Raw genomic sequence first — 22,881 nt, forward strand, 5'->3', positions numbered from 1 at the left:
CATGTATTTACCAAAAAGAGAGATATCACAGGCAAACAAGAAATGTTGATGTAGGAAAAAGAAGAAAGGTCTAAGAATTTTCCACTGTAAGCTTAAATTGTAACTTACTTACTCTTGTGATTGGATAATAATGACTATAATATGGTGATGGTAGTAGTTATGATAGGCTATAGGCAAATGTAAAGGTATTGTGTATGGTGCTTATTGGTTGTTATGTGTTAAGATACTCAGCAAAGAAAAGTATATAATGCTTTGTAACTTGAACAGAAAGCGGCTTCAGGTATGCCTACAGCTGGAGCTGGCAGCTGTAGGGCTGGCTCGGGATACCCACTCCCTGAAATGCTGTAACTTTGCTTATGCAATAAACAGCTTTCAAGAGAGCCGCCTGAAGTCCAGACATCCTTCGTGAAACTTTCTCCTATAATGGGACACTTCAGGAGACTTTGACACCTTCTAAGATGATACAAATGCCTATTACATCAGCGCAGTTAAATCAATTATGGCCCATTATGGCCCATCAGCAGAGAGGAACACCTTCAGGTTAAGTGTGAATGTCCTGGTACTTACCCAGTAGGGAAGTTATCACAGCTGAGTTCACTTGAGTAAAGACAAAAGACAGTACCCACCTCACAGGGTTTGCCTCTTTCCTTATCTCCCTCAACACCCAGCTGTAGCCTGAGGTGGGGGGTGTGCTCACACTCTGCAGTGGCCAGTTACTTTGCATATTGGCCATTTGCCCCCTGAATGTTAGATCCATCAGCATCCCAGTCTCTCTTCCAGTATCACTTGTGGATACATTCTTGTCTTGGTTTGAGACAATTAAAGGGAAACACCCTAAAATGAGTTCTCCCCCTTTGTTTTAACAAATCCCTTTCCACCAATAAGGAGAAACAAAATTCAAGTAGATATAAGTGAAAAAATAACAGTTTTCTAACAAGTGAAACAGCATCAGGCAAAAAAAAATCAGTAAATAATCACTAGATACAAAATTACTAAATGTCCCAAACCCCACGGTGTCTCCATTTCAAGACAAATTTCAGGAGAAAGCGCCCTGGAATGAGCGTTTCCTCTAAAGAGAAAGGGCTTCAATAACTCCCTTTTCTTCTGGCAATGAGGTTGGTGGAGCTTCGGGTGTTAACTAGCCAGGTGGCCTTCACTAGATGCATCTCCCAGTTTTTTAGAGTCTCCCCACCTAGTGCCTTCAAGGTGGTTTTAAGCAGGCCATTGTATCCCTCTACTTTAGCAGCAGCTGGTGCATGATAGGGAATATGGTACACCCACTCAATGCCATGTTCTCTAGCCCAGGGGTTTATGAGGCTGTTTTTGAAATGAGTCCTGTTGTCAGATTCAATTCTCTCAGGGGTACCATGCCTCCAAAGGACTTGCTTTTCAAGGCCCAGGATGGTGTTCTGGGCAGTGGCGTGAGGCACAGGGTAGGTCTCCAACCATCCCGTGGTGGCTTCTACCATTGTGAGCACATAGCGCTTGCCTTGGCGGGTGTGAGGCAGTGTGATGTAATCAATCTGCCAGGCCTCCCCATACTTGTATTTGGACCATCGCCCACCATAACACAGGGGCTTCACCCACTTGACCTGCTTGATCGCAGCGCATGTCTCACAGTCATGGATAACCTGGGAAATGCTGTCCATGGTTAGATCCACCCCTTGGTCTCATGCCCACTTATAGGTGGCATCTCTGCCCTGATGGCCTTAGGCATCATGGGCCCATCGAGCTAGGAACAACTCTCCCTTGTATTTCCAATCCAAGTCTATCTGGGACACTTCTATCTTTGCAGCCTGATCTACCTGCTCATTGTTTCGGTGCTCCTCGTTAGCCTGACTTTTGAGGACATGGGCATCCACGTGGTGGACTTTCACAGGTAGCTTTTCTATCCGGGCAGCAATGTCTTTCCACTCTTCAGCAGCCCAGACTGGTTTTGCTCTACACTGCCAATTAGCTTTTTCCCACTTTTCCAGCCAACCCCACAGAGCATTGGCTACCATCCATGAATCAGTGTAAAGGTAGAGCTTTGGCCACTTCTCTCTTTCAGCAATGTCCAGGGCTAGTTGAACAGCTTTGAGTTCAGCGACTTGGCTTGATCCACCTTCTCCTTCAGTAGCTTCTGTGACCTGTCGTGTGGAGCTCCATACAGCTGCTTTCCATTTCCAGTTCATCCCTACGATGCAACGTGACTGTCAGTGAAAAGAGCATAGCATGTTTCTTCTGCTGGCAGTTGGTTGTACAGTGGAGCTTCCTCAGCACGTCACTTGCTCCTGCTCCTCTTCGTCAGTAAGACCAAAGCTTTCACCTTCAGGCAAATTTGTGGCTATTTCCAAGATCCCAGGGCAATTTGGGTTTCCAATATGGGCGCGCTGTGTGATGAGGGCAATCCATTTACCCCATGTGGCATCGGTGGCGTGGTGGGTAGAGGAAACCTTTCCATTAAACATCCAACCAAGAACTGGTAGTCGAGGTGCCAGGAGGAGTTGTGCTTCTGTGCCGATTACTTCTGAGGTAGCTTGGACTCCTTCATAGTCTGCCAGGATTTCCTTCTCTGAAGAAGTGTAGTTGGCTTCGGACCCTCTGTAACTTCGGCTCCAGAATCCCAGTGGTCAGCCTCGAGTCTCCCAGGCACCTTCTGCCAAAGGCTCCAGGACAGACCATTGTTCTCAGCTGCAGAGTAAAGCACATTCTTCACGTCTGGTCCTGTCCTGACTGGGCCAAGTGATACCGCATGAGAGATTTCCTGCTTGATCTGGGTGATGGCTTGTTGCTGTTCAGGGCCCCAGTGGAAATCGTTCTTCTTGCAGGTAACCAGGTAGAGAGGACTCATGATTTGGCTGTACATAGGAATATGCATCCTCCAAAAGCCTATGGCACCTAGGAAAGCTTGTGTTTCCTTCTTGTTGGTTGGTGGAGACATTGCTGTGATCTTATTGATGACCTCAGTGGGAATCTGACGCCGTCCATCTTGCCACTTCACTCCCAGGAACTGGATCTCTCGGGCAGGTCCCTTGACTTTGCTCTTTTTGATGGCGAATCCAGCTTCCAGGAGAGTTTGGATGATCTCTCCTTTCTCAAATACCTCTGTTGCAGTGTTCCCCCACACAATGATGTCATCAATGTACTGCAGATGTTCTGGAGCCTCATGCTTTTCCAGTGCTCTCTGGATCAGTCCATGGCAAATGGTGGGACTGTGCTTCCACCCCTGGGGCAGTCGGTTCCAGGTGTACTGCACGCCCCTCCAGGTGAAGGCAAACTGAGGCCTGCACTCTGCTGCCAGACGAATGGAGAAAAATGCATTGGCAATGTCAGTAGTGGCATACCACGTCGTTGCCTTGGACTCCGGCTCATACTGGAGCTCCAGCATGTCCGGCACGGCAGCGCTCAGCAGTGGAGTCACTTCATTCAAGGCACGATAGTCCACAGTCAATCTCCATTCCCCGTCAGATTTCCGCACAGGCCAAATGGGGATGTTAAAGGGTTAGTGGGCCTTGCTGACCACCCCTTGGCTCTCCAGCTCATGCATCATCTTCTGGATGGCGATCACAGCATCTCGATTCATCCAGTCCTGCCGGTGGTGCACTGTCGAGGTGGCAATTGGCACTCGCTGCTCTTCTCCCTTCAGAAGCCCAATGGCAGAAGGATTCTTGGGCAGCCCAGGCAAGGTGTTCAATTGCTTAATGCCCTCTGTTTCCACAGCAGCTATTCCAAAAGCCCACTTGAGTCCCTTTGGGTCTTTGAAATAGCCGCTGTGGAAGAAGTCTATGCCCAGAATACACGGGGCCTCTGGGCTGGTCACAACAGGATGTTTCTTCCACTCTTTTCCAGTCAGGCTCACCTCGGCTTCCAACAAGGTCAGCTGCTGTGATCTCCCTGTCACTCACGAAATAGAAACAGGTTCTGCCCCCACATGTCCCAATCGGATCAATGTACACTGTGCACCAGTGTCAACCAAGGCTTCGTATTTTTGTGGTTCTGATGTGCCAGGCCATCTGATCCACACAGTCCAAAAGATCCAGTTCTCCCATGCCTCTTCCTGGCTAGAGGCAGGGCCCCTCTAGCCCTGGATATCATTCAAAACTGGAGCTACTTCCCTTCTGGTCAAACTCCCTCTCTGAGTATTGCCCTCCTTCAATTCACACACCTGTGCTGCCAGGGCAGAATTGGGTTTTCCATCTCACCTTCTCATATTTTCCCTGTGGTCACACAGGAAAAACCTCAGCTCAGCTCGTGGGCTGTACCCTCTCTCTCTAGCTGGGGGACATCTGCTTCTGATAGCAGGGCCCCTGGTCTATACTGATGAGTTTTGGAGAAGGTCCTCCTTAATCTTGTTCTTGAATTTCTGATGGGTCTCCTCAATCTTGTTTTCCATTTTCTATATGCGCTCTGACAGACTTGTTTCCACAGCTGAGATTCTTGCTTGAGTTGGGCTGTGCAGAGTGTCTGCATACGCCTAGAGCCTCCTCACCATAGTATTCACTGTCTTGTCACCATCATTCCACATCATCATTGCTAAAGCAAGGGTATATTCTGGTGGCGCATGTCGTGCAAATTTCAGCCACATCACTGGTGTACATTTTACCATGTCTGGGCTCCTAATTGTTTGGTCATCTGAGAAAATGATCTCTATCACTGCCAGTTCTATCAAGCATTGAATCCCTCGTTCCATGGTCTTCCAGGGCTTTTGCTGCAGCTGGAGATCTTCTCGGCACAGGTATCTTTCCCTCATGTTTCTTAAGAGCCATGTCCAGAGACTCAGAGCTTCAGGACCCCCTTGTCATCCTGATGCCATGAAGATTTTTGCCTTTTCTTTTATACCCCTGTTATACCTTTTACAACTTCTGTATTCCTAGTGCTTTTTGCCTACATTCTTGGACTTGTTTGTCAAGCTAAGAGACTAAACATTTTAGAAGCTTCGTAGCTAGGGATCAGTGTGCCCCAGACCCCAAGGTCCTCTCCAGAACACATTCTGTAAACCAAGATAGAACCATCCAGGGGAAGGTTCCTTGGGGAGGGGGGCTCACTTGAGCCTCTCATTGGGGAATCTTTGATAGATATGCTAATTAGTAAAACCTCTAATGTTATACCCGATCATTGGGGGCATACTCGGCAGGGTGCATCTCGATGCATATGACCTGGACGTGTGCACCTAAGGATCCTTAAAAATAAATACCAAGGTAAAATCCCTTTTCCCCTTCTAACCGTGTATGACTCGATTTTAAGACCAAGAAAAGGGATCAGTTGCTGGCAACTACGAAGGGACCCTAAAGACCTTGAAATTCGCAGTCTTGGGTTGGAACACATCTTGCTTTGCCCCTCTCTTTGCCAGCAAATTACAGAGGGGCCGGAGCCACAATCTAAGACTGTGACCAGGACTTTAGGACCCAGCACGGAAAGGCAGAAGCACGGAAAGAGGTGAGTGAAAAGGAGATCTCCGAAGGGGTTGGAAAGGTTGGGGGCATAGAAGCCCACGAAAGGGGAAAGCTTAAACTTTTCCCCTGCAAACTGTGGAAAGGAGGGGATGCCCTCTGTGGAGTCCACAGGAGCCCAGAGGCTGCACCCTATGCAGCCGCAGGAGTGGCTCAGATGTTGCTTGGTTGGTTGGTTGGGACGTCGGGAAGTTGTGGGTTCGAATCCTTTTGAGACCAGATTTTTGCACACGCACGCGCATTTACTGTTTGCTAAAACTAGTTGCTTTTTAGTATTTTAAAGTACTGTTTTGAAGTGTTTGTGTAGTAAGCTAGATAAATTGCCTGGGAAATTGGAATTCCGAGGCCAGATTGCAGGCTGAATTCTGGAGTTAAGAGCTTCCCTCTGGCAGAGTTTTCCTGTCTGTGAGCAAACATGGGTGGTGTGAATGAAAAAATCCCTCCTAACAGCCCATTAGAGCTGATAATAAAACACTGGAGATGGCTGACAGGGCGAAAAACTACTTTGGACACCCGAGAATTGATCAGACTGTCCACACGGGTTTGGCCGACTTTAAAATTAAGTCAAGGAAATTGGCCTCGCTATGGGAGTTTGGAAAATAACATCATTAATGACCTGATGGTAGAATTGAGATCATTACGTAGGTTTGATGAACTCAGATATGCAGAACTTTTTACTATGTATCTGAACAGAGAAGAAGAACGTGTAATAGAGAAAAGTAATATGGAAATGACTTTGAGGAGGAGAAAGGGAAAGAAAAAGCTGCAGCAAGCTAGCTCGTATACTAATACGGACAGAAAAATCGATATGACAGATCTAGATATGATGGGCCCAGCTTTGCACGACAATGGGAGGAGGTCTCCCCACCCTGTTCAACCGCCGGGGCAGCCTGCACAGGTGGGGCGGGGAGTGGGGGAGTGGTGGCTCCACCACGGCCGCCGCTGCGGCCTCCGCCGGTGGGGAACCCCGCACAAGTGGGGGTGGGGGCAGCTCCGCCGCCGCCTCCGCTGTCTTCGCCGCTGTCCGAGCGGGGGCAGGGGAAGGGGCGAGCGGCCGGCTCCAAGCCAGAGGAGGAGTGCGGGGCTTCCCTGCCCCCAGCCTCGTCAGGGGGGGAGGGCGGGCGCGGAGGTAGGAGAGATGCAGGCATGCCACCGCCCCCTGACCGCCCCGGAGACAGAGAAGGGGTGGACTAGCCATCGCCCCCTGACATTTCCAGAGGCAGAGATGTGGAAGGGGGAGGGGAAGGGGCAAGCAGGCTACCTTTCCCTGAGTACCCCGAACACGGAAGTGAAGGCAGAAATGGACACGGGCAATTGCGGCGGCATTCCCCAATACAGAGAACTGCAAGTTTCCGAGCCAGAGACAGGAGGAGCCGCTCGCTCTCCCCATCCTGCGGCGCGGCCAATGTTAAAGCTGAGGGCAGACAGGATGGCCCCAACCCAGGCGGCTCTTGCAGAGCTAGGGACGGGAGAACCTGCTTGCAGCCCCTGCCTCCCTACCCCTCCACTGCCGCAAAAAGCAAGACAGTTCCTGATCAACATTCGGCTGGAACAATCTTTAAAACCAATGAGGCAATTACAATTAAAAGTGAATGGGATGATTTTGATACAGATGGTTCTCACGGGGAGGGCGGTAGAAGAAGGGGCAGGATAGCCTGAGAAGCTATGAATGCAGTCAGTCCCGTCGCTAAACACACAAGGTCCAAAGCAGGTAAAGAGGGGGAGGAAGAACTTGCATTAGAGGCACCTCTGAGACAGGCTGTGGGAAGTCACGGAGTCATTTATATAAAGACATAGTTTTCCCTTGGAGAATTACAGCAGTGGAAAAACTCAATTGGGAAGTACAGGGACAACCCAGAGAGAGTAGCTATGTGTGTAGAAATGGCCATAAAATCTCAAAACCCAGATTGGGGTGATCTAAATGTTATGCTAGATGAATTATTGGATAAAACAGAGAGAGAAATGGTCAACAAAGCTGCTATATCTGCTATAGAAACTCAAATTGCAACTGGGAGTCTCCAAGAGACAGTTCATGACATCTATACCCCAGCAAACCCTGGCTGGGATCCCAATGTCCCAGAACAGATGGAAAAGCTGAAGCAATACCAGAAATGGGTGGTTGTTGAGTTAATAACATATTCTGTGTTAAATACTTTAAAAGGTAAACTGAGTAAAGACTCTGTGGATGTGATTGGAGCTACAGGGGTAAATGAAACAAGGCCTCTTCTCCAACCTTTAAAATTTAAATTGGGAAAACACTGGGTCACTCACCAGTTCCTGTATATGCCAAATTCCCCAATGCCATTATTGGGCAGAGATTTATTGGAAAAATTAGAAAAAGAAATTAAGTTTTCAAAGGAAGGACGAGTAAAAGTTATAATCCCAGAATCTAAAGTTATTGAAGCAGCTGCTATACTTGTACAGGAATGCCATGGAAAAATTCCCAAAGAAGTTGAAGAGGCTGTCATTCAAATAGTGTGGGCCAATGATTCTCCTGGGAGATCCAAAAAAGCGGAACCTGTGGGTATTACACTCAAAGCAGGGGCTACACCAGTAAGACAAAGACAATATCCTCTGAAATTAGAAGCTCGCAAGGGATTAGTACCTGTGATTGAAAAGTTTCTCAAATTTGGGTTGTTAGTAAAATGTGTATCCAGATACAACACACCAATCTTGCCAGTAAAGAAAGCTGATGGTAAAAGCTACAGGTTGGTACAGGATTTGAGGGAAATCCACAAGATAACAGAGGACGTACACCCAGTGGTAGCGAATCCTTACACACTTTTGGCAACACTAACAAATGAATTAGAGTGGTTCACTGTTTTAGATCTCAAGGATGCCTTTTTCTGCATTCCTATGCATAAGAATAGCCAAGAACTCTTTGCTTTTGAGAGGGAGAATCCAGAAACAGGGAGGAAGACCCAGCTCACCTGGACAGTTTTACCACAAGGATTCAAAAACAGCCCAACCATCTTCGTAAACCAGCTGTCAAAGGAGCTTGAGGACTGGAGGAAACAAGAACCAGGAGGAGCAGTTCTCCAGTATGTTGATGACATCTTGATAGCGGCCAAGACGCGAGATGACTGCATCCAGTTCACTGTAAGTCTGTTGAATTTTTTAGGCTGAAGTGGGTATCAGGTCTTGAAAGAGAAGGCACAGGTTGGCAGGGAAACAGTAGTATACCTGGGCCTGGAAATTTTCTGTGGACATCGACAACTCATCAGAGAAAGGAAAGAAACCATCTGTCGACTTCCAGAGCCCCATACCTTAAGGGAGATGCAGGCTTTCCTGGGGATGGTCGGTTGGTGTCTCCTATGGATATCAAACTACGGTATATTGGTATATGAGGTCCTTAAAGCAGCTGAAAAGGGGACAATCATGTGGACAGAGAATGCCAGAGCTGCATTTAAACAGCTGAAGCATTCCTTGATGTCAGCCCCAGCTCTGGGGCTGCCGGACTTGACTAAACCTTTTGAACTCTTTACACATGAGCGACTGAATGTTGCTCTGGGGGTACTGGCACAGCACCTTGGAGACCAGCGAAGAGCTGTGGCCTATTTTTCAAAACAACCAGACAATGTAGCCCAGGGTTGGCCAGGATGCTTGAAAGCTGTGGCAGCAACAGTCCTTCTGATACAGGAGGCCTGTAAATTCACCCTTGGGCAGCACATTGTCGTGTATGTACCCCATGCAGTGATAAATGTGCTGGAGCAAAAGGGGGGACACTGGCTCTCCCCTAGCAGGATGCTCAAATACCAATCTGTGTTGTTGGAACAAGATGATGTTACTCTAAAGACAACTTCTGTGGTAAACCCTGCAATGTTTTTATCATCCACGTTACTTAACAGTGTGCCTGAGCATGATTGTTTGCAGACAATAGAGGAAACTTATTCCAGCAGACCAGACCTGAAAGATGTTCCTTTGAAAGATCCAGACTGGGAACTGTACACTGATGGAAGCAGCTTCATGAAAAATGGTAGGAGGATGACCGGTTATGCCGTAACCACCTCAGATAAAATCATTGAGGCAAAAGCCTTGCCTCCAGATGTATCATCACAGAAAGCTGAACTCACTGCACTAACGAGAGCTCTAGAACTGAGCGAGGGGAAGAAGGTGAACATATGGACTGATTCCAAATATGCCTTCAGTGTTGTGCATGCCCATGGAGCTATTTGGAAGGAACGTGGCCTGCTGACTGCTCAAGGTAATGAGGTTAAGCATGCTATACAGATTCTTGCACTTTTACAGAGCATTTGGAAGCCTACGGAAGTGGCTATCATGCATTGCAAGGGTCATCAAAAAGGGAAAACAGCCCCTGAACTGGGAAATTGTTTTGCTGATGAAACAGCATGGGGGATTGCAGAAAAAGGCATTTTTGTAGTGGTACCACAGAAAGAGATAGATTTGTCATCATTTACCCCAAAATACGATCAGAGGGATCGCAAATTAATTAAGGCTGAAATCAAAGAAGGTGGGTGGGCTGTTACCCCAGTAGGACAAGTCATAGTTCCACCCCTGATCCTTCGGGAAATAGCCCAACGAGAGCATGAAAGTACTCATTGGGGAACAGAAAATCTTTTAAAACATTTAAGGAAAGTAGTGATAGGGAGAGGGATGTCTGATATTGTACAATCTGTAAAAAGCAAATGTGAAACCTGCTGTAAAAACAACCCTGACACAAGCAAGAGAGTTGTGTTAGGAGTGATAAAGACAGGAGATCTCCCGGGAGATTATTGGCAAATAGATTTTGCTAAGATGCCACGCAAAGAGGGATGCAGGTATATACTGGTACTGGTTGACACCTTCAGTGGATGGCCTGAGGCTTTCCCCTGTCGCAGCAACACAGCAAAAGAAGTTGTAAAAGCTTTGCTTAATCATATAATACCAAGATTTGGGGTTCCTTTGGGAATGTCATCAGATAGGGGACCACATTTTGTTGCAACAGTGGTTGGGGAAGTTAGCAGGATTTTGGGACTTACCTGGGACCTGCACACACCATACAGGCCCCAGGCAAGTGGCAAAGTTGAACGCATGAATGGGACCCTCAAAACCCAGATTTGCAAGATTTGTCAAGAGACATCCATGACATGGGTTCAAGCCCTTGCCGAGAGTCCGCATACAGCCAAGGCGAAGGGACAACATCAGTCCCTATGAAATATTATATGGCAGGCCATACCAGGTTCCACATATTCCAGGGGAAATTCATATGAGAGGTAAAAATGATTTGCAAAAGTATTTAATGGCTCTGAGTTCCACTTTGCAGAAGCTCCAGAGATTTGTCATGTTATCCAAACCAATAGGATTGGACACAGCTGCTCATCCATTCCATCCTGGAGACTGGGTCTACATCAAGTGGCGGGACAGTGACCCCTTGCAAGCCAAGTGGAAGGGACCATTCCAAGTTTTGCTGACCACTTTTACTGCGGTCAAGGTTGCTGGCAAGGGGCCGTGGATTCACTAGGGTGAAGAAAGCTTCTGCTCCCGAAATCACCAAGAAGACAGAGACTGAGGCAAATCAGAAAGATGCAGTTTAAACTGTTTTTTACATGTTTGCTGTTTGCCCAACTGGTAACCATGGTTCAGGGTTCACCCCATGATTTGCATAGGACTGTGGTCCAAAATGTGTCCAAAATTCTTAATAAGAGCGATTGCTGGATCTGTACTCAGTTACCAACCCTAGATGGGAAGGGTCACTGGCCATTGATTGGCATTTTAATGGAAGAAAACCGCACTGAAACGTGGGAACCAATTAATAGCACCCTTCTGCCTCCCATTACCCTGAGTGGCCTGGTAGGGCGTGCAAACTATAAGGTTCCTTGTGCAATTGTAAACGCCACAGGAAAAGCCGTTCTTCCTTCATATTGTCATCAGACCCATTTCAGAGAAATAATAGACCCAAGAATTGTGGCAAAGATGAAATTGACAGGGTGGAGACTGGCTCAGCCGTTTGGGATGGGGTTGCATTGGATATGTGGTGATCAGGCATGGAAAGTTATGCCCGTGAACAAAGACCAGGCTTGTGCTATTGGGGCTGTGGTCCCAAATAGAACAATATTTGACCATCTTGAAAAACCAAATGAGAGGAGAAAAAGATCTCTTAATCCCCTCATTGAACGTCCCACACTTTTTCATAGCATAATCAGAGCCCTTGTACCCGCTTATGGAGTAGTTGAACTAGAGAGAGCAATTGTAAACATCTCAGCTGTCATTGAACGTATTGAGCAGCATACTGCAGATGCAATTTCAGCCTTACAGGAGTGTTGCAGTGGGGATCCTGCAACACGCATATATCAAACCAGGAGTCCCGTGGAAAGGAAATATATATGGACAGACAGATTCTTGCTAGATGTTTCAGAGGTGTTTATTTCTCCAGCCGCATGGCCGGAGCTCTGCCGAGGAACTGCTCCAGTCACGGGACCAAGGGTCCTTCTGCCCGCGCAGGGAACACAAACCAACCAATGGGAACGAGGCTGAGCAGGGGCAGGGAAACCCCGTGTCTGTGCCCTCAGGGCCCCTCTCCCAGGGCTACACGGCGGGGGAGGGACCCCACCACCTCACCCGTTTTATTTTAATAAAAGGAGAATGAAAACAACTGGATAAACATTACAAGAACAGTTTCAAGACAAAACAAGCCACCCTCCTGAGTCTTTAAATGTCCAAACAGATTCTGTGGAACATCTTAGGGCTGACAGAAGGGAGACAGAACTCTCTGAGCATGCTTTGTGGGGAAACTGAGGCAGGAGAGGGTTTAACTTCTTCCCTCCCCCTTTTCATCCCCCACTCGGCATTGGAAAGGGATTTTTGGGGAAACAATTGGCAAAAGCATGGTTTTGTGAGGGAAACCATGGGTGAAAAAACGGATTGGGAATACACTGGGGGTAATAGGACATAGGGTAAAAGGGAAAGGTGGGATTAGGAAAGGGAGACTGTAGGGGGGTTTTACAATAGAGATACTGTCTAACATGACTACGATTTTTTGCATATATACTGCCTTTTACAGGAACACCATCAGGCCCAGTGACCTGCAATGCTTGTAACCATTTTCTACCTCGTATAATTTTAAATTCCACCACCTCTCCATCTCCCAAGCTTGGGATGCATTTTTCAGGGTTATTCTTTTTAATAGCAGTTCTATGCACGAATATGTCTTGCTGGTTGTCACACCTTGTTATAAAACCATAATTTTGCTTAACATTATACCATTTTACTATCCCTAAGATCTTAGGTACTATGATCTTTTCCTTTTTCCGAGTGGCTGCTGTTTTCTGTCTCGCTGCGTCTTTGCTCTCTCTTTCGGTCACTCCCGTGTTGGAATTGTCGGGGCTGCTGGTGCCTGCGCGCTCTTCCCGGGGTCGCGTTCGGGGCTGCGCTGGCCGGGCCGGGCCGCACTGCTCAGTTCTCCGTGCGTCACCTCCTCTGGTCGCAGCTTCGCTGCCGCTGCCGGGCGCTGCACCCACATCTCGGCCGGGCCCCCGAGCGACGACCCCCCCCGTGCCCTGCTCCAGCGCGTGTTTCGGTTCGGCGCGGCTCCGCTCCACCGCCACCGCTGCCAGCCGCCGCCTGCGCGCCGCCTCTCTCGGCCGGGCGTTCCCAGGGCTCGCTCCACCACGCGCTGCGCAGGGCCGGGCGGGCACCGCCGGGTCCCGCCGCTCCCGCCGCTCCCCGCTCCACCACCGACACTGCGGCTCGCGTGGCTCCGCCCGCACGCGGGAACTGCCTCGCTGCTGCTCGCAGAGCGCTCGGTGCACGTGGCGTGGGCCACACGGTCCCTGCGCCAGGCTTCCCTTCGCCAGGACACAGCTGACATTGCTCAACAGTCTCGGTAACTAAATAATATTCACGAAAATATTCTTCCATCAGCATATATTTTGACTCCAGTATTAACTGTGTCCAAACGGTTTTCCAAAAGCCCTTGGTAAGAATTAAATCCCAAGAAACATAGAAAAAGTTCTTAAACAACCATGCCAGGAAGTGTTTCAGTTCTTTTTGAGCTTGAATCAAGCTAAAATTTACAAATCGTTGTTCAAGAATCATTTTTAAGTTTAAGATAAATGTCCATATGCGGCTCTGAGAGCCAAGAGTCTTCCCACGGTTCCTCCATAGTTTAGATATGGAATAGCAAAGCAAAAACAAGAAGAGGAATCCAAAGTTTCCAGGGTTTACTCACACAAATCAGTCGCTTAGGGATCGGGGATCGTTCTGCTCTCAATTCACCACCATTTGTTGCAGTGGGGATACTGCAACACGCATATATCAAACCAGGAGTCCCGTGGAAAGGAAATATATATGGACAGACAGATTCTTGCTAGATGTTTCAGACAGGAGGAAGTTGACAGTCTGTCCCGTGCAGTTATGCAAAACAGGATAGCTCTCAATTTCATACTTGCTGCACAAGGAGGTGTATGTGCTATTGTCAATACCACCTGTTGTTCTTATGTGGACCAAAATGGAAGAATTAAGAAAGATTTGGAAGAAATTTGGAAGGGAACTCAAATTCTACATGAAGTAACTTCTAGAAATAACACCTTAAAATTTGATCCTATTTTTGATACCCTCACCTCATGGTTACCAAAGTGGGCCTGGGTAAAAGAAATATTCATAATAGCTGTAATTGTAGTTATTATCTGTGTAACTGCCTGTGGAACAGCCGGTTGTGTAAACCAGTTCTGCGGGTAAAGAGTAGAGTAAAGTAGAGACTAGACAAGGTAGAGTTTTGTTAGTCTCTAAAAGGGGGGAAATGATGCCATGAAGATTTTTGCCTTTTCTTTTATACCCCTGTTATACCTTTTTTACAACTTCTGTATTCTTAGTGCTTTTTGCCTACATTCTTGGACTTGTTTGTCAAGCTAAGAGACTAAACATTTTAGAAGCTTCGTAGCTAGGGATCAGTGTGCCCCAGACCCCAAGGTTACAGAACACATTCTGTAAACTAAGATAGAACCATCCAGGGGAAGGCTCCTTGGGGAGGGGGGCTCACTTGAGCCTCTCATTGGGGAATCTTTGATAAATATGCTAATTAGTAAAACCTATAATGTTATACCCGATCTTTTGGGGTGGGCATTTGCGGTGTGCATTTCGATGCATATGACCTGGACGTGTGCACCTAAGGATCCTTAAAATAAATACCAAGGTAAAATCCCTTTTCCCCTTATAACCGTGTATGACTCTTGATTTTAAGACCAGGAAAAGGCATCAGCAGGCACCTCAGGAGAAGCAAACTGGAACAGCAGGGTGGGCTCACCCGGAGGTAGAAAGGAAGAGGCAGCAGAAACTCTGCAGCTGGGAACAGCAGGACCTCCCAGTAGGCAGGAAGTGAAAAGCTAGTGCAGCACAAACACGGAGCAATGGCAAAGGTATGGCGGGGTTGCGCAGCAGCAGCCCAGTCCCCAAACACTATAGGAAAAAGGCTCCCTGGGATTTCTCACCGGTGCTAGCTGGTCCTTCGTGTCCGGGCTGTGCGGAGGGTGGGGGGGAAGACCCCCCCCACAGGAAAACGAGGGTGTTCCCGGGTCCTGGCAGAACACGCACTGGCTTTGGGCTTCCTGACAGCAGAGCAGCAAAAGAAGCCAAGCCAGCAAGCTCAGTCATAGTGCCGAAGCAAAAGAAAAATAAACAAAAAGAAGAAGGCAAAACCCACAGATTTGCACTATGGTGTCCATGCAAAAACCCCCTGTAACTATTCCTGAAAAGACCTGCCTTGCTAAATTAGTGCCTTTTAAGTCTTGTGTCCCCAGGATAGAACAACAGATTCACGAAGATAACGGCAGTGGATCTATGGGACTTCCGCAGGCCTTCTGGACTGCAGGCATCTCTGACCAAAGGCCACAGATGACCTGTACCCTGATCCTGCCGAACGCCCATTCGCCCTTGACTCAGCTTCGAGGTTTGATTGATACGGGTGCTGATGTAACTATCATCTCCTTCTCTGAGTGGCCTCCCTCATGGCCTTTAGCCCCTGTGGGATCCGCCATCGCAGGAGTAGGAGGAACCACACAGAGCTATTTAAGCGAATGGCCTGTGGTGGTGAAGGACTCAGAGGGGCACACAGCAACAATGAGGCCTTATGTTACTACCACTTCCCTTAACCTTTGGGGGCAGGACGTGTTGGCAGCTTGGGGCGTACGGATTGGGACAAATTTTTAGCCGGGGTCACTGTGCATGAGGGCGCACAGTATCCTACACTGCCTTTGCGGTGGTTGATTAACACACCAATCCGAGTCAGGCTCTGCTCAGTTAGTTGAATTAAGGGCTATTATCATGGCTTTTCAATGATTCTCACAGGAACCTTTGAATTTGGTTACTGAAGCTGACTAGAAAAAGCTTTGTATACAATTAATCACCTCACAGTACCACAAAATTCAAATAATCCTGTTATTATGAATCATTTCTTCTCATTGCAGTTTTCAGGTGAGACACAACTGACCCGGGCAAAAGTCTGGGTATGGAATTTACTCACTAACCAGTGGGAAGGCCCGCATGAGCTTATCGTTTGGGGTCGTGGGTATGCTTGCGTTTCCACAGATACTGGGGTACGGTGGCTACCTTCAAAATGCATTCGCCCTGACCTATGGCACCAGAGGCAGAGCAGGCAACCTCCAAATGATGACCAGAACGCCAACCATCCAAATGGCGACCAGAATGTAAATCATCAGCCTAATGACTCTTCTGATGATGGCCAAGATGTCAACCATCAGGCAGATGGTCCTTCCACAAGCAGAGACTGAACTTTAAATTTCTTGTTATGAAGTTAGATAGTTAAAGCCTTAAGGACATATTTAGAGTTAATTATTGATGTAGATTTCTATTTAGGATTAATAGTAGAGTTGTTATCTTATCAAACAAAATGGGGGAGTTTTAGATACAAAAATGCTGCTAGCAAGGATTTTCTTGCTGTTTTCTAAGTCCGTGAGAGACTTTTCTCTCTCACAGAAGAGGTAGCAGGGAATGTAAACAACCAAGCCACCTGCAACCTTGAAAAGTCTTTATGGTATAGTAGAAAAATATTTTGACAATGGATGTTTTAGGATTTTAGCCAATCACCCCAAGGGGTGGCTGATCCTTTGTCCAATTAGACTATGAAGAAAAAAGTCTATAAAGAGTTTGTAAAATAATTAACTAAATCAATCTTGCTGCACAATTCCTGCCTGCTGGATCTTCTCCTCCTCCTCCTCCCTATGGCTGTGGGACACGGTGATATACCCTAGGGGCCAGGCCTGCGGTAATACCCTATACCCTTGGAGTCTGTTGGGGTTTTAGGAGCTCTCCTGTTTTTTTGGGGTTTTTTTTCTGTTAAAGGAATTTTCCCCATACGTGTTGCTAGGGGGACAAAATGCTGGGTATTTAAGAAAAACAAAAGAGCTAGCCATTGGGGTGTGGTGCATCTGGCTACTCTTTTGTTTCACCTGGGTGTGCGGACAGTCGGTCCCGGTGTTTGGACGGAGAGGGAGGCTGCTTTCTTCGGCTGCTTTTCCTTCTGCCAGAGAAACCCCGGGATCCCAAGCCCGCCTTCCCTGCCCCGCTGGGAGCTGGGCTGTGGCCGCCCTGCCCCCGCCGTTGCTTCAAGCCTTCGCTACGTTGTAGCTGTGCTTGCCCTGCCTGCCCAGACCTCCGGGGGGTTCCCTGTTTGGATACATCTCGTCTGCCACCCGGGATTTCTGCTCGTCTCTGCCATTCCAGCCTGCTGTCCCCGAGTGTAGGAACCCAGAGTGCTGAGAATATTTATCTTCCTGTTTTTAAGGGTTCTTACCCCCCTGAACAACACTGTTTTAACCTCAAACCTTGGAAAAAATTACCAACGATCAGACAAGAACTAGAAAATACAGTGGTGTGAATTAGGTGATAGACTACTATGTAAGATTGTCACAGAGTGAAAAATTTAGAGGTTTTGGGCTTCTCTTTGTAGTACATAGATAAGAGTAAAAAATATCACAATGGAGGATTGTTGTTCTCTAAACCTTCTTCTCCTTCTTTTACTACTCCATGTTCTGCAGTAAAAGTAGATTGGAATGATTGGATAGAGAATTCCGCAGTTCCTGGCTGTGTTACTGAATAATTGTTAGGAAAGTAAAAATAATATACGTGTTTAGCAACTATTGGTTAAATTGTCATTAAAAGGCTGTGTAAATCTTGATAAAGAGAGACTTCACTCCTGCTTTCTGTGCTCTATGCTGTATCTGGGTAATGCTAGTGGCTCTGTTCCTCTGATAAGACTGAATAAACAACTATCTGGAAGCATTGAAAATCAAGGAAAAGTCTCGGTTTATCTTTGAAACTCCTTGCCAGGACTTTTAGAAAATTCTCTCCCATCAGGAGGCACTTGATTTATGGCACGGTTCAGTGTCACTGAGGGTCCGGCCAGACACCGGGATCAGCTGCTCAGGGGTTTGTGAAGCTTTTGTCCCATCCCTCTCTGGGATACCAGGCCACCAGTGCCGTGTGCTCCCCAAGCTTGCTCCGGAACGCCCCCTGCAGCCGCGGGGGAACCATCGCACCTGCCCTGCTCACCGGGAGCCGCCAGCACCCCTGCTGGCTGTGACCAGAACTGCACCCAAGGGGAAAGGGCCTGACAGCCTAGAAGGCTGGGACTGGGTTTGTGATTGTTTGCTGTTACTGCCATAGTTATTGTTGTTTGTTTGACTTGTTGTACACATATATAATAGTAAAGCGCTGTTATTCCTATTTCCCATATCTTTGCCTAAAAGCCCCTTGATTTCAAAATTATAACTCAGAGGGAAGGGGGGTTGCATCTGCCATTCCAAGGGAGGCTCCTGCCTTCCTTAGCAGACACCTGTCTTTCAAACCAAGACAGAGTCTCAGAAAGTTTAAGAGGCTTACTGTCTAAGCTACGCAAGCTTCTTTTGTTCGGGTAGCTATTAAAAGGTCATCTACATACTGCAATAGCTTCCCTTCTCTTGGTGGGGCTTCCCAGGACTCTACGTCTTTTGCAAGTTGTTCTCCATACAGGGTGGGACTGGTTTTTAAATCTTTGAGGCAACACTGTCCATGTGAGCTGGGTTTTGCGCCCACTCTTAGGGCTTTTTCATTCGAATGCAAAAATTTTCTGGCTGACTTCATGGAGAGGGAGGCAAAAGAAGGCATCTTTTAAATTTAAAATGGTAAACCAAGTGAGCTCTGGTGTTAAGCATGTTAACAGAGTGTAAGGATTCCCTACCACAGGATAGAGATCTTCAGTTATCTTGTTAACAGCCTGTAAATCCTGTACCACCTGGTACGACCCATCAGGTTTATGGACCGGCAAGATAGGAGTGTTAAAATTAGACTGCCACTCTTTTAACAGTCTTAACTGTAAGAATTTTTCAATTATTGGGCTAATTCTTTCTTTGTCTTCTTTTTTTGAGGGGGTACTATTTAATTCTAACTGGTTGTTTTTCCTTCTCTTTGACTTGAGTGTTTATGAGTTTTATAAATGAATAGAACAGCTGTCAAATTCTAGAATCTCCTATAAACACGTTTGTCTATGAGGCAATTTTTTTGCTTCACTATTTTTATTCTTATGCATCATACAACTGTGAGGTTGCTATACTTTTTCTCCAAGAAATTCTCACTGGACAGAAGATACTCACATGTATCACCACCTTTAAAATGTTATATTAAGATTAGAATTCAGACACATTAAATGTAAAACATAAATTGCCTTCATCACATTCTGCACCTACAACTGAGATTGCAGAATGTGCTATAAATAGGAGACATGAGGCAAAGTTAAAATACCCTCTTAAGACATAAGGCATGAGATTCAACAGCACATTAGTTTGAGAGCTGGTAGAAGGCTTTTCTGTATTTTATTTATGTCCTATCTGCAGTCTATGGCTACCCCTCTTGGTTTAGGAAGGGGGATCCAATCATTTCTCATGTAGCATTTGCTTGTGTTTTGTCAAGATTCTTTAATTCACTAATTAGAAAATCTAAAAAATTTAGCCAAATTATAATAATTTTGAAGCTTTCTGAGGCAGAGCTGGGAAGGTTAGTCCATATTTGTAGGATTTAAAATATGTATAAATTCTTATACCAACTCTCAGGATAAAATTGAGGCAAATTATACATTTATAAGACCTTAGCTACAACAAGACAAAACAAGTTAGAAAAAAGTTAAACTCAAGAATATGTAGAACTCCTTAACTTCTATTCGATCCTTCACCAAGTCACTTGCAATGAAAACACAAACAAATTACAAACATTAACTAACTGACAATGCAAACAATTATGGTGACACTTTAAATTTCATTGGTTTTCATACAGCTCCATCTCATGTGCTGGTAGATTCTTATAAAAGAAAAGTGAAAATTTGGCCCACTAGACCAATTATTAAAAAAGAAGTAAAACTTTTTGGGGCTAACACAAAGTGACAATGAAACAATGGTTATCACATTTAGGTGTGATTTTGCTGCTTGCAGTTTTTTGCTCTCAAACTGCTTTATCTTCAATGCTGGGATGTTTGGCATTCTTAGAAAAGAGAAAAGAAACAAACTGCTTTGAAAAAAATATGAAAAATATGTCTGAGTGAAACAAGTTGTTAATTGCATTAACTTATTCAAGTGGAGTTTTAGTTTTTATTCTATGAAGTGCTTGTTGCACCACTTTTGTTGTTTCCTACAGGTTTTTCAGTGGGGTTTCCTCTAATTGATTCTTCAGCAGAGGGAGTGAGACTACTTAAAAAGTTTTGCAAGAGTTGCAGTCTGTGAATCAGGCATTTGAATTTCTTGCTTTTTTTTTTTTTTTTCTCTTCACTGGTCACTCAGGACAGGCATTTTCCCTTAAAGTTTCTCTACAGTCCCCACAGACGAGGCTGCATGACAAATACCTAGGCCTGCATAGGGACAGCACTATTTCTACAAGGCTGTGGCTGCAGAATTGGCTTCAGGATTAGTACCTGCCAATTATAGTTCTCCACAATAAACCACAGACTGGTGGGGGGGTTCCCCACAAGATAGGAGCTCCGGATTGGCTTCAGGACTGAAACCTGCCAATTTTGGCTTTTCATAACAAAACAAAAGGCACAGGGGCATGGGTCTCCTCCAAACAGGAGCCTTTCAGTTCTGCACAAGCACCACATAACAGGAGCTTTACAGCTCCACATAAAACACCAAGCAGAAAAGGGAACTAAACACTTAAATCTATTAACCACAACGTCTACAATTCTTACAACTTCTGCCAGCACCTTTGCCTCTGCTTTTGCTTTTTCTTCATCTCTTCTAACCAGTTCCTCTCAAATTTCTCACTATCCTCTGCCACTCTCTCTTCACTCTTACATTACAATACCGCTTTCTCTCACAATTCTTTCCCAGTTTTCTTCCCGAACCTTCCAAACCTCAGGTACCAAATGTGACTTCCTGCACACAAACTTTAAAATCTCAGTCTCAAAATCAACTTCACTAGAGTGCCTCTGATAACACTGAGAGCATAAGCTCTGTCGCTTGGCAGAAGAACAGTACCACCTCTTCATATAAATTTTAAACTGTGTTAGGTACTTACGCAACATGCTACTCTCTTGCTGAACGAAAAATTCTAATGCATCTACAAAAACAAGCTATTCCATGTATTCTTTCAAAACCTAAATCGTCTGCTGCTGGTTGTTCCCAATCTAAAGCTACTAATCTTCCTGCAGAGGTTCTATATATTGTCCCTAAAGGAACTCGTTCGCCTCTTCTTTCTATCTAATGTTTTATTGGATTTACAAATTCCCAAGAATAAGGACTAAACTACTGAGGGGGAGGGGTTCTTCTAACCTCTTGCCTAGCCACAGTTCTAATTCTATTAGCACAAAGATCAATAATCTAGCATCATGTAGTAGGTTGAACCTGAGTTGATGGACAGTCTTTTAGACTAATGACGCTTCTCACAACTTACATATTTAAACTGCCGGAAAAGGCGGGAATTGCCTTTCGTTCCAGCTCGCCTGCTGGAAGATGGGGGGGCCTCTGAGCCTCCGGGCTCTGCCGGGCCGGGCCAGGGCCCTTGCCCCCCTCCGCCCTTTCCCAACGCCACAGCACGGACCCTGGGTCGCTGGGGGGGCAACTGTCCCAGAGCTGCAGGCAGCTAAAACCAGCCATGGACTGCCACACAGCTAAACCCATCCAGCGCGGCTTCTTGGGACCGGCGGGTCCTTTTCCTCTCCACGCGGAGCCAGCGGATTCAACAGGAGCCGGTGTAGCCTCCTGTCTGCAGCCAGCACACTTCGTGCCAAACTGAAGAAGACACCATGCAGCCAGCAGCACAAAGGGAGTGAGGCTTTCTCTATAGTAAAGCCTGAACAAGAACACTTTTCAACATGGCAGCTTCAGAGTCAGAGAGAAAGTGAGTCATGTGAGACGAAGCTGAAAATGGCGATGGGAGAAAAGAGGGCAGTGCCACGTTTCTTGCACGTAGCTTAAAAAACTTCTTGTATGCCGTGGTAAGAAACTGTAATATCACAAACTGTCTCTTTAATCCATTTGAAGTACATGGGGGGATGGAGAATTCACATGTGGCCCATGAAGATTGTGAAGAGTGCCTATGCCAGGCTACATAGAAGCAGTCAGAGGCTTTTAGAGACTTGTGGTGAAGAAAGCCTTTGTGTTCAGGCCAAAATAACTCATCCTTAAAAAGATTAATAACCCCGTGTGATGGCTCATGTTTTGCAGTGTGAAGGAACTGTGAGATTTTTTTCATGGGAGAGATGTTTTACACCACAGCAGATTGTTTCTTTCCAGACGGGTCTGCTGTTGGTGGCAGTTTGGGAACCATGTGAAGAAGAAGAAAACCCTTTTTTTTCCTTAAGCATAAGAGAGAGACTTTTCAAGACTGCAACACTGACTAAAATCCCATGTTCTGTTATCCTTTGTGCGAGTTGGGTATAAAAGGAGAGAAGTGCTGGAAGGGGGGGAGGGCTTGCTTTAATTTCTTGTTACTTTTAATTCTATTAGTAATAAAACTTTCTTTGTACTGCAGCCGTTTAAGTTTGAGCCTGTTTTGCTTTCTCTTAATTCTTATCTCACAGAAGAAAAATAAGTAAGTAATGGATATTTTGAACCAAACCACTACACTTAATTGGTGTTTCCGCCCGGTTTATGAACGGAACCCGCTACACATCGCTCCAAACAAATGCTTCAATGCAACATGCTCAAACAACACATGGCAACATACACATCTCCGATCTACAAACAGGCGAGTTAATATACAGCCAGATACATGTAAAAGCAGTCTAACAACAACCAATATCCTCACAGACATATAAGGGACTCAACAACATTCAAACTAGCTACTAGTAGCCAAAATATTCATAACACTCACTTGTAATAACTTCAGGGTCCCGCTTATTTATTTTCCCTAACAGGATCCTCAACAAGTTCTGGCAGAAATCCCCCAGAATCATCCGATCTGCTCTCAGGATTGCTAACAGCCACTCTATCGGTCGGTGATTCCCCTTGCTGGCTTCCGTAGCCGTCTGCCT

At 46.2% G+C, this 22,881-nt stretch overlaps 1 long non-coding RNA gene across 1 annotated transcript; it reads left to right on the plus strand.

The window, feature by feature from the left end:
• Positions 1–1,308: 1,308 nt before the first annotated feature.
• LOC116437459 lies at positions 1,309–21,642 on the plus strand. Its single transcript, XR_004237310.1, has 3 exons — positions 1,309–1,319; positions 13,831–13,836; positions 21,241–21,642. It is a non-coding gene; the product is annotated as an uncharacterized LOC116437459 (long non-coding RNA).
• The last annotated feature ends 1,239 nt before the right edge of the window (positions 21,643–22,881 follow it).

This window comes from Corvus moneduloides, chromosome W, assembly GCF_009650955.1.
Source record: "Corvus moneduloides isolate bCorMon1 chromosome W, bCorMon1.pri, whole genome shotgun sequence".
Taxonomy (NCBI): domain Eukaryota; kingdom Metazoa; phylum Chordata; class Aves; order Passeriformes; family Corvidae; genus Corvus; species Corvus moneduloides.